The 12,034-nt window shown below is 40.7% G+C and overlaps 4 non-coding genes across 4 annotated transcripts; all 4 read right to left on the minus strand.

Moving 5' to 3' along the window:
• Positions 1 to 1,077: 1,077 nt before the first annotated feature.
• LOC132647597 (small nucleolar RNA SNORD109A) lies at positions 1,078 to 1,142 on the minus strand. Its single transcript, XR_009585944.1, has one exon. It is a non-coding gene; the product is annotated as a small nucleolar RNA SNORD109A (small nucleolar RNA).
• A 3,506-nt stretch (positions 1,143 to 4,648) lies between these two features.
• On the minus strand, positions 4,649 to 4,713 carry LOC132647696 (small nucleolar RNA SNORD109A). The gene has a single exon (XR_009586042.1). It is a non-coding gene; the product is annotated as a small nucleolar RNA SNORD109A (small nucleolar RNA).
• Positions 4,714 to 8,242: 3,529 nt separating this feature from the next.
• On the minus strand, positions 8,243 to 8,307 carry LOC132647424 (small nucleolar RNA SNORD109A). The gene has a single exon (XR_009585792.1). It is a non-coding gene; the product is annotated as a small nucleolar RNA SNORD109A (small nucleolar RNA).
• Positions 8,308 to 11,847: 3,540 nt separating this feature from the next.
• Positions 11,848 to 11,912, minus strand: LOC132647686 (small nucleolar RNA SNORD109A). The gene has a single exon (XR_009586032.1). It is a non-coding gene; the product is annotated as a small nucleolar RNA SNORD109A (small nucleolar RNA).
• Positions 11,913 to 12,034: the final 122 nt, after the last annotated feature.

A 12,034-nucleotide genomic window follows, 5' to 3' on the forward strand; every position in this document is an offset into this window, starting at 1 on the left:
TATATATATATATATATATATATATATATATATATCTGTGTGTGTGTGTGTGTGTCAGTTCTGAAATAATTATGTTCATCATGAGGATATTAAGAAGATTCAGTGTGTAGTTCGTTCTTGTTTCATTGGAGAGTTAGCGTGTCTGCTCCATTATCAGGACTGTGGGTCTAACAGCTAGCAACATGTTCTTTAGAAATATCTTTCCTTGTTTTTTAAAGGAATAGTTGTTTTCATAGATCTTGGGTAACACGCAAATTTTGTTAGAAGAGATGATGTGCATCTGTGTGAGAGCTGCAATAAGAGGAAGAATGTACGCAGGTGGAAAACAGAAACAACAACAAGAAATAACAGAAAGCAAAGCCCAATTGTCATTTCCATGATGGATCAACTGAGATGGTTTCCATGCGAGAGAGAGAGATATGTAAACACAACATGCTCTGGAAGATTTTGGCAGCTAAGACATAATTGAAGAACACCAATAAAACTAGGGAATGTCTCAAACAGGTGCCCTGGCTTATCACCTAGCCATTATTATCTAGAATTTACCCAGCCTCCAACAGGAAAGACCTATTCAATTTTCCCTCTATATAAATTGAATGATCCTGGAATTATTTGTTATACGTCAGCCTCTACACAACTTTGGGTAAAGGGCGAGGGAAGTCATAGTCCTCCAATATTCTCTGACTACTGGCATGAGCCATAAAATCCGCTCCTGACACTTTACCACATATGTGCAAGGGTACATCGACCGAGACTAGGAATGAGCACCACGTTCGAATTCATCAGTTCTTACATATTTTTTGAGTATATCATTTGCACCTACAGTCATCTCTACCTGATATATGTGCCTACTCCTATAGTAAAGGCTGTCTCCCTATCACTTGGAATCATTTCAATCTCTTTGAAAATAGAAAGCAATGAAGAATGTATCAAACCAAGTATGGGTACTGTTATGAGGCCTTTTTCGAAAAATCTCAGAATCTGATGCCAAACTGCACAGTTCTCATCCTCTCTGAAGAGGGAAGAGTGAGTGCCAGGCTCTGAAATCCTCATGGGTCTCACAAGGTCCTCATATCTGGACCTCAGATTACATCTGCTCAAGTCAGTCAACGTCCTCAGATACCTGTTGTCATCATAGATCCAGAAAGGCCTTCGCTCAACACATGAGTTTTCACCTACCAAGTGAAACCCCAGAGAGCTAGACTCCTGGGCCTAGACAAGGAAGTTCAAAACTGTGCAGGAGGCATGTAGCTCATTCTGTCAAAGGTGGTGGGGAAACACAGTGACAGGATTGAAGAGCCTTTCCCCTCTGAAACCATATGAGAAAAATAGAGGTCAAAACATTGCATTTGGTGGGTGTCACTGGCCCCAAATCGGGTAGCTGAGAATGTTCCCTGAAATTATGTACTTAATTTTTACAACAGAGATTTTGGTAAGAATAGAGAAAACATTCAAGTAAGCAAAATGACTTTGTTCCTATCTAGATAAGATTTTGTCAACATCCTAATTTGCAGTTTTGATTCTATGCTCTTCCTCTTAACCCTACTTTAGGATTCCTCCTCCTGTTCCTTTCTTCCATGTATGTTCCTCTCAATCTTACAGTGCCCAGTATTGAGCCTTCCAGTTGTCCTGCAATTAATGCTCTGGAGGATTTTGTGATGTATGTCACATGACCACCAGCTCGTTCCATATTTCCTTGGACAACAAATTGGAACACACAAGCCAAGCTACATTTTGGTCCATATACATTTCCAGGTATCCCACAGGACATTGACAGGGACAGGAGTTGGGTTCTGTGTTCCTGATTCCTGAACCTTCTCTTCTTATCACCTCTCATGTCATGTTTCTTCAAATGAACTCAAATCCACCCAGTTTCCAAGATGAAGGAAGGCATTGCATTTAATACCAAAAATATTCTTCGTTTTGTTTTGTTTTGTTTTGATTTTTTCGACAATGGACAACTAGATTTCTGGCTCACCATAATCCATAATCATTTATAAAAAGAATAATTATGGTTCATTGTCAGCTCTGTTTGGGGCTGCGAAAACTTTATGGCAATTCACCTGATTTTTAGAGGGCAAGATTGCAAGTTTCCATGCTACTTACAAGGACGTGAAAACGCATGGGTTGCTCTCTTAGTATCCACGCCAGAGGATCAAGGATAGATGAAATTTGTGAGGGTTATTGTTCTGTGCTCTAGGGGTCTACACTCCTAACACCCTATCATCTTCCTTTGGGTTCCACACCTGTCAGGGAAGAAAGAAGAGTTTAATTCTTTGAGCTTGAATGTCCATAAGGGAAGGAGCTGGGAGAAGGCTTTTCTTAGTACTTCTGGATATATTATTTAGAATTGGAAGCTTCAAGGGTAGCTACAAAAGAAAGTCACATAGTCCAATAACTTCACCCAACTAATGGTTTTCAAAATGCACATCAACATACTAATGGTATTAGGTAGTATCCTTGTCACTTGCTTGGGTTGGGACTACCTAGCTAAGTCCCCTACAATGCCAGGGCCATAACAAGTGTTCCACCAGCAAGAGGCAAGATGAAGCCTAGGTTGTTTAGCCATAAGAGGGACGTCAAATGATTCTCATCTCTAGAGGTACACAGTAGGTAAATATTTAGTCAGCCGAGACTGCAACCTGCCTACAAACAAAAGACACCATGGGAAGCAGCGTCACTGCTTACCTGTCCTGCCAGAAGGGAAGCACCTCTCCAAGTTTTTGCCTGCAACATAATAAGTATGAAGGTTATCAGAAAAGGAAATGCGTCTAGGCAACCTTGACTTTCTAAAGTGTCCCGAACTTCAAGTCTGCCAGCCGTTCAGTATTTCCCAGAACCAACTATTGAATTCATTTCCTCCCTTCCAATCCCCTCAGATTTTAGCCACTGTGGCAAAAATTTCTCTTCTTCTGATGGCTTCCTCAAAAGCTGTCTGTGAGAGCATCTTTGCCAGTGCCAGCAGACACAGTGTGGACGCCTCTCAGTGGGCAGCAAGGAAGTTCAACAAAGCAAAGAAGAGGCACTGCCTATAGCATTGCAGTATGGTCATTCTTAACTCCTCCTCGTTTCTCAAAGTCAAAACGAACAAGTTGCACAGAGGTGAAAGTCAGTAAGCCCTATGGTATCTTTGAGATTTCAGGGTGTCATTGAAATTTATCCTCTGTGCATGGAATTCTTTCCTTGTTTATCCAACAGAGTGTTCCATAATTGACTTCAGATTTCTTCCCTGCCAGGCAACCTCATCTTGGAAGAGAGGGGAATCCAATGGTGCCTTTTTGTCTACATGTATATTACCATGTCTTGATTCATGGAACTCAAGTCTTCCACTTGGAAGAGCGTTGGAATCATCTACCATGCTTCAGGTTAAATCTGATGAAAAGAAGATGTTTTGTACGCACTAACTGACTAGCCTGTGGTCAAATACTCATGGGTTGCTTTTTAATAGAGTATGTTGTACTACACATCTGAGATTACATGATGTCCTTGATTGGATATTCAAGTTTCAACCATGGTTGTAGAAATTGTGTATCCAGCAAGAGTTACCAAGAGTCCTATCCTCCTGCTTCCTAAAAGTCTGTTAGTAGTAAGATATATATATATATATATCTGTGTGTGTGTGTGTCAGTTCTGAATTAATTATGTTCATCATGAGGATATTAAGAAGATTCAGTGTGTGGTTCTTTCTTGTTTCATTGGAGAGTTAGTGTGTCTGCTCCATTATCAGGACTGTGGGTCTACCAGCTAGCAACATGTTCTTTAGAAATATCTTTCCTTGTTTTTTAAAGGAATAGTTGTTTTCATAGATCTTGGGTAACACGAAAATTTTGTTAGTAGTGATGATGTGCATCTGTGTGAGAGCTGCAATAAGAGGAAGAATGTACGCAGGTTGAAAACAGAAACAACAACAAGAAATAACAGAAATCAACGCCCAATTGTCATTTCCATGATGGATCAACTGAGATGGTTTCCATGCGAGAGAGAGAGATAGGTAAACACAACATGCTCTGGAAGATTTTGGCAGCTAAGACATAATTGAAGAACACCAATAAAACTAGGGAATGTCTCAAACAGGTGCCCTGGCTTATCACCTAGCCATTATTATCTAGAATTTACCCAGCCTCCAACAGGAAAGACCATTTCAATTTTCCCTCTATATAAATTGAATGATCCTGGAATTATTGGTTATACGTCAGCCTTTACACAACTTTGGGTAAAGGGCGAGGGCAGTCATTGTCCTCCAATATTCTAGGGACTACTGGCATGAGCCATAAAATCCGCTCCTGACACTTTACCACATATGTGCAAGGGTACATCGACCGAGACTAGGAATGAGCACCACGTTCGAATTCATCAGTTCTTACATATTTTTTGAGTATATCATTTGCACCTACAGTCATCTCTACCTGATATATGTGCCTACTCCTATAGTAAAGGCTGTCTCCCTATCACTTGGAATCATTTCAATCTCTTTGAAAATAGAAAGCAATGAAGAATGTATCAAACCAAGTATGGGTACTGTTATGAGGCCTTTTTCGAAAAATCTCAGAATCTGATCCCAAACTGCACAGTTCTCATCCTCTCTGAAGAGGAAAGAGTGCCAGGCAGGCTCTGAAATCCTCATGGGTCTCACAAGGACCTCATATCTGGACCTCAGATCACATCTGCTCAAGTCAGTCAACGTCCTCAGATACCTGTTGTCATCATAGATCCAGAAAGGCCTTCGCTCAACACATGAGTTTTCACCTACCAAGTGAAACCCCAGAGAGCTAGACTCCTGGGCCTTGACAAGGAAGTTCAAAACTGTGCAGGAGGCATGTAGCTCATTCTGTCAAAGGTGGTGGGGGAACACAGAGGACAGGATTTAAGAGCCTTTCCCCTTTGACACCATATGTGAAAAATAGAGGTCAAAACATTGCAATTGGTGGGTGTCACTGGCCCCAAATCGGGTAGCTGTGAAAGTTCCCTGAACTTATGTACTTAATCTTTACAACAGAGATTTTGGTAAGAATAGAGAAAACATTCAAGTAAGCAAAATGACTTTGTTCCTATCTAGATAAGATTTTGTCAACATCCTAATTTGCAGTTTTGATTCTATGCTCTTCCTCTTATCCCTACTTTAGGATACCTCCTCCTGTTCCTTTCTTCCATGTATGTTCCTCTCCATCTTACAGTGACCAGTATTGAGCCTTCCAGTTGTCCTGCAATTGTCAATGCTCTGGAGGATTTTGTGATGTATGTCACATGACCACCAGCTCGTTCCATATTTCCTTGGACAACAAATTGGAACACAAAAGCCAAGCTACATTTTGGTCCATATACATTTCCAGGTATCCCACAGAACATTGACAGGGACAGGAGTTGGCTTCTGTGTTCCTGATTCCTGAACCTTCTCTTCTTATCACCTCTCATGTCATGTTTCTTCAAATGAACTCAAATCCACCCAGTTTCCAAGATGAAGGAAGGCATTGCATTTAATACCAAAAATATTCTTCGTTTTGTTTTGTTTTGTTTTGATTTTTCTGACAATGGACTACTAGATTTCTGGCTGAACATAATCCATAATCATTTATAAAAAGAATAATTATGGTTCATTGTCAGCTCTGTTTGGGGCTGTGAAAACTTTATGGCAATTCACCTGAATTTTAGAGGGCAAGATTGCAAGTTTCCATGCTACTTACTAGGACGTGAAAACGCATGGGTTGCTCTCTTAGTATCCACGCCAGAGGATCAAGGATAGATGAAATTTGTGAGGGTTATTGTTCTGTGCTCTAGGAGTCTAGACTCCTAACACCCTATCATCTTCCTGTGGGTTCCACACCTGTCAGGGCAGAAAGAAGAGTTTAATTCTTTGAGCTTGAATGTCCATAAGGGAAGGAGCTGGGAGAAGGCTTTTCTTAGTACTTCTGGATATAGTATTTAGAATTGGAAGCTTCAAGGGTAGCTACAAAAGAAAGTCACATAGTCCAATAACTTCACCCAACTAATGGTTTTCCAAATGCACATCAACATACTAATGGTATTAGGTAGTATCCTTGTCACTTACTTGGGTTGGGACTACCTAGCTAAGTCCCCTACAATGCCAGGGCCATAACAAGTGTTCCACCAGCAAGAGGCAAGATGAAGCCTAGGTTGTTTAGCCATAAGAGGGACTTGAAATGATTCTCATCTCCAGAGGTACACAGTAGGTAAATATTTAGTCAGCCGAGACTGCAGCCTGCCTACAATCAAAAGACACCATGGGAAGCAGCGTCACTGCTTACCTGTCCTGCCAGAAGGGAAGCACCTCTCCAAGTTTTAGCCTGCAACATAATAAGTATGAAGGTTATCAGAAAAGGAAAGGCGTCTAGGCAACCTTGACTTTCTAAAGTGTCCCGACCTTCAAGTCTGCCAGCCGTTCAGTATTTCCTAGAACGAACTATTGAATTCATTTCCTCCCTTCCAATCCCCTCAGATTTTAGCCACTGTTTCAAAAATTTTCTTCTTCTGATGGCTTCCTCAAAAGCTGTCTGTGAGAGCATCTTTGCCAGTGCCAGCAGACACAGTGTGGACGCCTCTCAGTGGGCAGCAAGGAAGTTCAACAAAGCAAAGAAGAGGCACTGCCTATAGCATTGCAGTATGGTCATTCTTAACTCCTCCTCGTTTCTCAAAGTAAAAACGAACAAGTAGCACAGAGGTGAAAGTCAGTAAGCCCTATGGTATCTTTGAGATTTCAGGGTGTCATTGAAATTTATGCTCTGTGCATGGAATTCTTTCCTTGTTTATCCAACAGAGTATTCCATAATTGACTTTAGATTTCTTCCATGCCATGCAACCTCATCTTGGAAGAGAGGGGAATCCAATGGTGCCTTTTTGTCTACATGTATATTACCATGTCTTGATTCATGGAACTCAAGTCTTCCACTTGGAAGAGCGTTGGAATCATCTACCATGCTTCAGGTTAAATCTGATGAAAAGAAGATGTTTTGTACGCACTAACTGACTAGCCTGTGGTCAAATACTCATGGGTTGCTTTTTAATAGACTATGTTGTACTACACATCTGAGATTACATGATTTCCTTGATTGGATATTCAAGTTTCAACCATGGTTGTAGAAATTGTGTATCCAGCAAGAGTTACCAAGAGTCCTATCCTCCTGCTTCTTAAATGTCTGTTAGTAGTAAGATATATATATATATATATATATATATATATATATATCAGTGTGTGTGTGTGTGTCAGTTCTGAATTAATTATGTTCATCATGAGGATATTAAGAAGATTCAGTGTGTGGTTTGTTCTTGTTTCATTGGAGAGTTAGCGTGTCTGCTCCATTATCAGGACTGTGGGTCTACCAGCTAGCAACATGTTCTTTAGGAATATCTTTCCTTGTTTTTTAAAGGAATAGTTGTTTTCATAGATCTTGGGTAACACGCAAATTTTGTTAGAAGAGATGATGTGCATCTGTGTGAGAGATGCAATAAGAGGAAGAATGTACGCAGGTGGAAAACAGAAACAACAACAAGAAATAACAGAAAGCAAAGCCCAATTGTCATTTCCATGATGGATCAACTGAGATGGTTTCCATGCGAGAGAGAGAGATAGGTAAACACAACATGCTCTGGAAGATTTTGGCAGCTAAGACATAATTGAAGAACACCAATAAAACTAGGGAATGTCTCAAACAGGTGCCCTGGCTTATCACCTAGCCATTATTATCTAGAATTTACCCAGCCTCCAACAGGAAAGACCATTTCAATTTTCCCTCTATATAAATTGAATGATCCTGGAATTATTTGTTATACGTCAGCCTTTACACAACTTTGGGTAAAGGGCGAGGGCAGTCATTGTCCTCCAATATTCTTGGGACTACTGGCATGAGCCATAAAATCCGCTCCTGACAGTTTACCACATATGTGCAAGGGTACATCGACCGAGACTAGGAATGAGCACCACGTTCGAATTCATCAGTTCTTACATATTTTTTGAGTATATCATTTGCACCTACAGTCATCTCTACCTGATATATGTGCCTACTCCTATAGTAAAGGCTGTCTCCCTATCACTTGGAATCATTTCAATCTCTTTGAAAATAGAAAGCAATGAAGAATGTATCAAACCAAGTATGGGTACTGTTATGAGGCCTTTTTCGAAAAATCTCAGAATCTGATGCCAAACTGCACAGTTCTCATCCTCTCTGAAGAGGGAAGAGTGCCAGGCAGGCTCTGAAATCCTCATGGGTCTCACAAGGACCTCATATCTGGACGTCAGATCACATCTGCTCAAGTCAGTCAACGTCCTCAGATACCTGTTGTCATCATAGATCCAGAAAGGCCTTCGCTCAACACATGAGTTTTCACCTACCAAGTGAAACCCCAGAGAGCTAGACTCCTAGGCCTTGACAAGGAAGTTCACAAGTGTGCAGGAGGCATGTAGCTCATTCTGTCAAAGGTGGTGGTGGAATATAGAGGACAGGATTAAAGAGCCTTTCCCCTTTGACACCATATGAAAAAAATAGAGGTCAAAACATTGCATTTGGTGGGTGTCACTGGCCCCAAATCGGGTAGCTGTGAATGTTCCCTGAACTTATGTACTTAATCTTTACAACAGAGATTTTGGTAAGAATAGAGAAAACATTCAAGTAAGCAAAATGACTTTGTTCCTATCTAGATAAGATTTTTTTCAACATCCTAATTTGCGGTTTTGATTCTATGCTCTTTCTCTTAACCCTACTTTAGGATTCCTACTCCTGTTCCTTTCTTCCATGTATGTTCCTCTCCATCTTACAGTGCCCAGTATTGAGCCTTCCAGTTGTCCTGCAATTGTCAATGCTCTGGAGGATTTTGTGATGTATGTCACATGACCACCAGCTCGTTCCATATTTCCTTGGACAACAAATTGGAACACACAAGCCAAGCTACATTTAGGTCCATATATATTTCCAGGTATCCCACAGGACATTGACAGGGACAGGAGTTGGGTTCTGTGTTCCTGATTCCTGAACCTTCTCTTCTTATCACCTCTCATGTCATGTTTCTTCAAATGAACTCAAATCCACCCAGTTTCCAAGATGAAGGAAGGCATTGCATTTAATACAAAAATATTCTTCGTTTTGTTTTGTTTTGTTTTGATTTTTCCGACAATGGACAAGTAGATTTCTGGCTCAACATAATCCATAATCATTTATAAAAAGAATAATTATGGTTCATTGTCAGCTCTGTTTGGGGCTGCGAAAACTTTATGACAATTCACCTGAATTTTAGAGGGCAAGATTGCAAGTTTCCATGCTACTTACAAGGACGTGAAAACGCATGGGTTGCTCTCTTAGTATCCACGCCAGAGGATCAAGGATAGATGAAATTTGTGAGGGTTATTGTTCTGTGCTCTAGGGGTCTAGACTCCTAACACCCTATCATCTTCCTTTGGGTTCCACACCTGTCAGGGCAGAAAGAAGAGTTTAATTCTTTGAGCTTGAATGTCCATAAGGGAAGGAGCTGGGAGAAGGCTTTTCTTAGTACTTCTGGATATATTATTTAGAATTGGAAGCTTCAAGGGTAGCTACAAAAGAAAGTCACATAGTCCAATAACTTCACCCAACTAATGGTTTTCCAAATGCACATCAACATACTAATGGTATTAGGTAGTATCCTTGTCACTTGCTTGTGTTGGGACTACCTAGCTAAGTCCCCTACAATGCCAGGGCCTTAACAAGTGTTCCACCAGCAAGAGGCAAGATGAAGCCAAGGTTGTTTAGCCATAAGAGGGACGTCAAATGATTCTCATCTCTAGAGGTACACAGTAGGTAAATATTTAGTCAGCCGAGACTGCAGCCTGCCTACTAACAAAAGACACCATGGGAAGCAGCGTCACTGCTTACCTGTCCTGCCAGAAGGGAAGCACCTCTCCAAGTTTTAGCCTGCAACATAAAAAGTATGAAGGTTATCAGAAAAGGAAATGCGTCTAGGCAACCTTGACTTTCTAAAGTGTCCCGACCTTCAAGTCTGCCAGCCGTTCAGTATTTCCCAGAACCAACTATTGAATTCATTTCCTCCCTTCCAATCCCCTCAGATTTTAGCCACTGTGGCAAAAATTTCTCTTCTTCTGATGGCTTCCTCAAAAGCTGTCTGTGAGAGCATCTTTGCCAGTGCCAGCAGACACAGTGTGGACGCCTCTCAGTGGGCAGCAAGGAAGTTCAACAAAGCAAAGAAGAGGCACTGCCTATAGCATTGCAGTATGGTCATTCTTAACTCCTCCTCGTTTCTCAAAGTCAAAACGAACAAGTTGCACAGAGGTGAAAGTAAGTAAGCCCTATGGTATCTTTGAGATTTCAGGGTGTCATTGAAATTTATGCTCTGTGCATGGAATTCTTTCCTTGTTTATCCAAGAGTATTCCATAATTGACTTTAGATTTCTTCCATGCCATGCAACCTCATCTTGGATGAGAGAGGAATCCAAAGGTGCCTTTTTGTCTACATGTATGTTACCATGTCTCGATTCATGGAACTCAAGTCTTCCACTTGAAAGTGCGTTGGAATCATCTACCATGCTTCAGGTTAAATCTGATGAAAAGAAGATGTTTTGTACGCACTAACTGTCTAGCCTGTGGTCAAATACTCATGGGTTGCTTTTTAATAGAGTATGTTGTACTACACATCTGAGATTACATGATGTCCTTGATTGGATATTCAAGTTTCAACCATGGTTGTAGAAATTGTGTATCCAGCAAGAGTTACCAATCTTCCTATCCTCCTGCTTCCTAAAAGTCTGTTAGTAGTAAGATATATATATATATATATATATATATATATATATATATATATATCTGTGTGTGTGTGTGTGTGTAAGTTCTGAATTAATTATGTTCATCATGAGGATATTAAGAAGATTCAGTGTGTGGTTCGTTCTTGTTTCATTGGAGAGTTAGCGTGTCTGCTCCATTATCAGGACTGTGGGTCTACCAGCTAGCAACATGTTCTTTACAAATATCTTTCCTTGTTTTTTAAAGGAATAGTTGTTTTCATAGATCTTGGGTAACACGCAAATTTTGTTAGAAGAGATGATGTGCATCTGTGTGAGAGCTGCAATAAGAGGAAGAATGTACGCAGGTGGAAAACAGAAACAACAACAAGAAATAACAGAAAGCAAAGCCCAATTGTCATTTCCATGATGGATCAACTGAGATGGTTACCATGCGAGAGAGAGAGAGATAGGTAAACACAACATGCTCTGGAAGATTTTGGCAGCTAAGACATAATTGAAGAACACCAATAAAACTAGGGAATGTCTCAAACAGGTGCCCTGGCTTATCACCTAGCCATTATTATCTAGAATTTACCCAGCCTCCAACAGGAAAGACCATTTCAATTTTCCCTCTATATAAATTGAATGATCCTGGAATGATTTGTTATACGTCAGCCTTTACACAACTTTGGGTAAAGGGCGAGGGCAGTCATTGTCCTCCAATATTCTTGGGACTACTGGCATGAGCCATAAAATCCGCTCCTGACACTTTACCACATATGTGCAAGGGTACATCGACCGAGACTAGGAATGAGCACCACGTTCGAATTCATCAGTTCTTAGATATTTTTTGACTATATCATTTGCACATTCAGTCATCTCTACCTGATATATGTGCCTACTCCTATAGAAAAGGCTGTCTCCCTATCACTTGGAATCATTTCAATCTCTTTGAAAATAGAAAGCAATGAAGAATGCATCAAACCAAGTATGGGTACTGTTATGAGGCCTTTTTCGAAAAATCTCAGAATCTGATCCCAAACTGCACAGTTCTCATCCTCTCTGAAGAGGGAAGAGTGCCAGGCAGGCTCTGAAATCCTCATGGGTCTCACAAGGTCCTCATATCTGGACCTCAGATTACATCTGCTCAAATCAGTCAACATCCTCAGATACCTGTTGTCATCATAGATCCAGAAAGACCTTCGCTCAACACATGAGTTTTCAACTACCAAGTGAAACCCCAGAGAGCTAGACTCCTGGGCCTTGACAAGGAAGTTCACAACTGTGCAGGAGGCATGTAGCTCATTCTGTCAA

The sequence above is a fragment of the Meriones unguiculatus genome, chromosome 14, assembly GCF_030254825.1.
Source record: "Meriones unguiculatus strain TT.TT164.6M chromosome 14, Bangor_MerUng_6.1, whole genome shotgun sequence".
Classification (NCBI taxonomy): Eukaryota; Metazoa; Chordata; class Mammalia; order Rodentia; family Muridae; genus Meriones; species Meriones unguiculatus.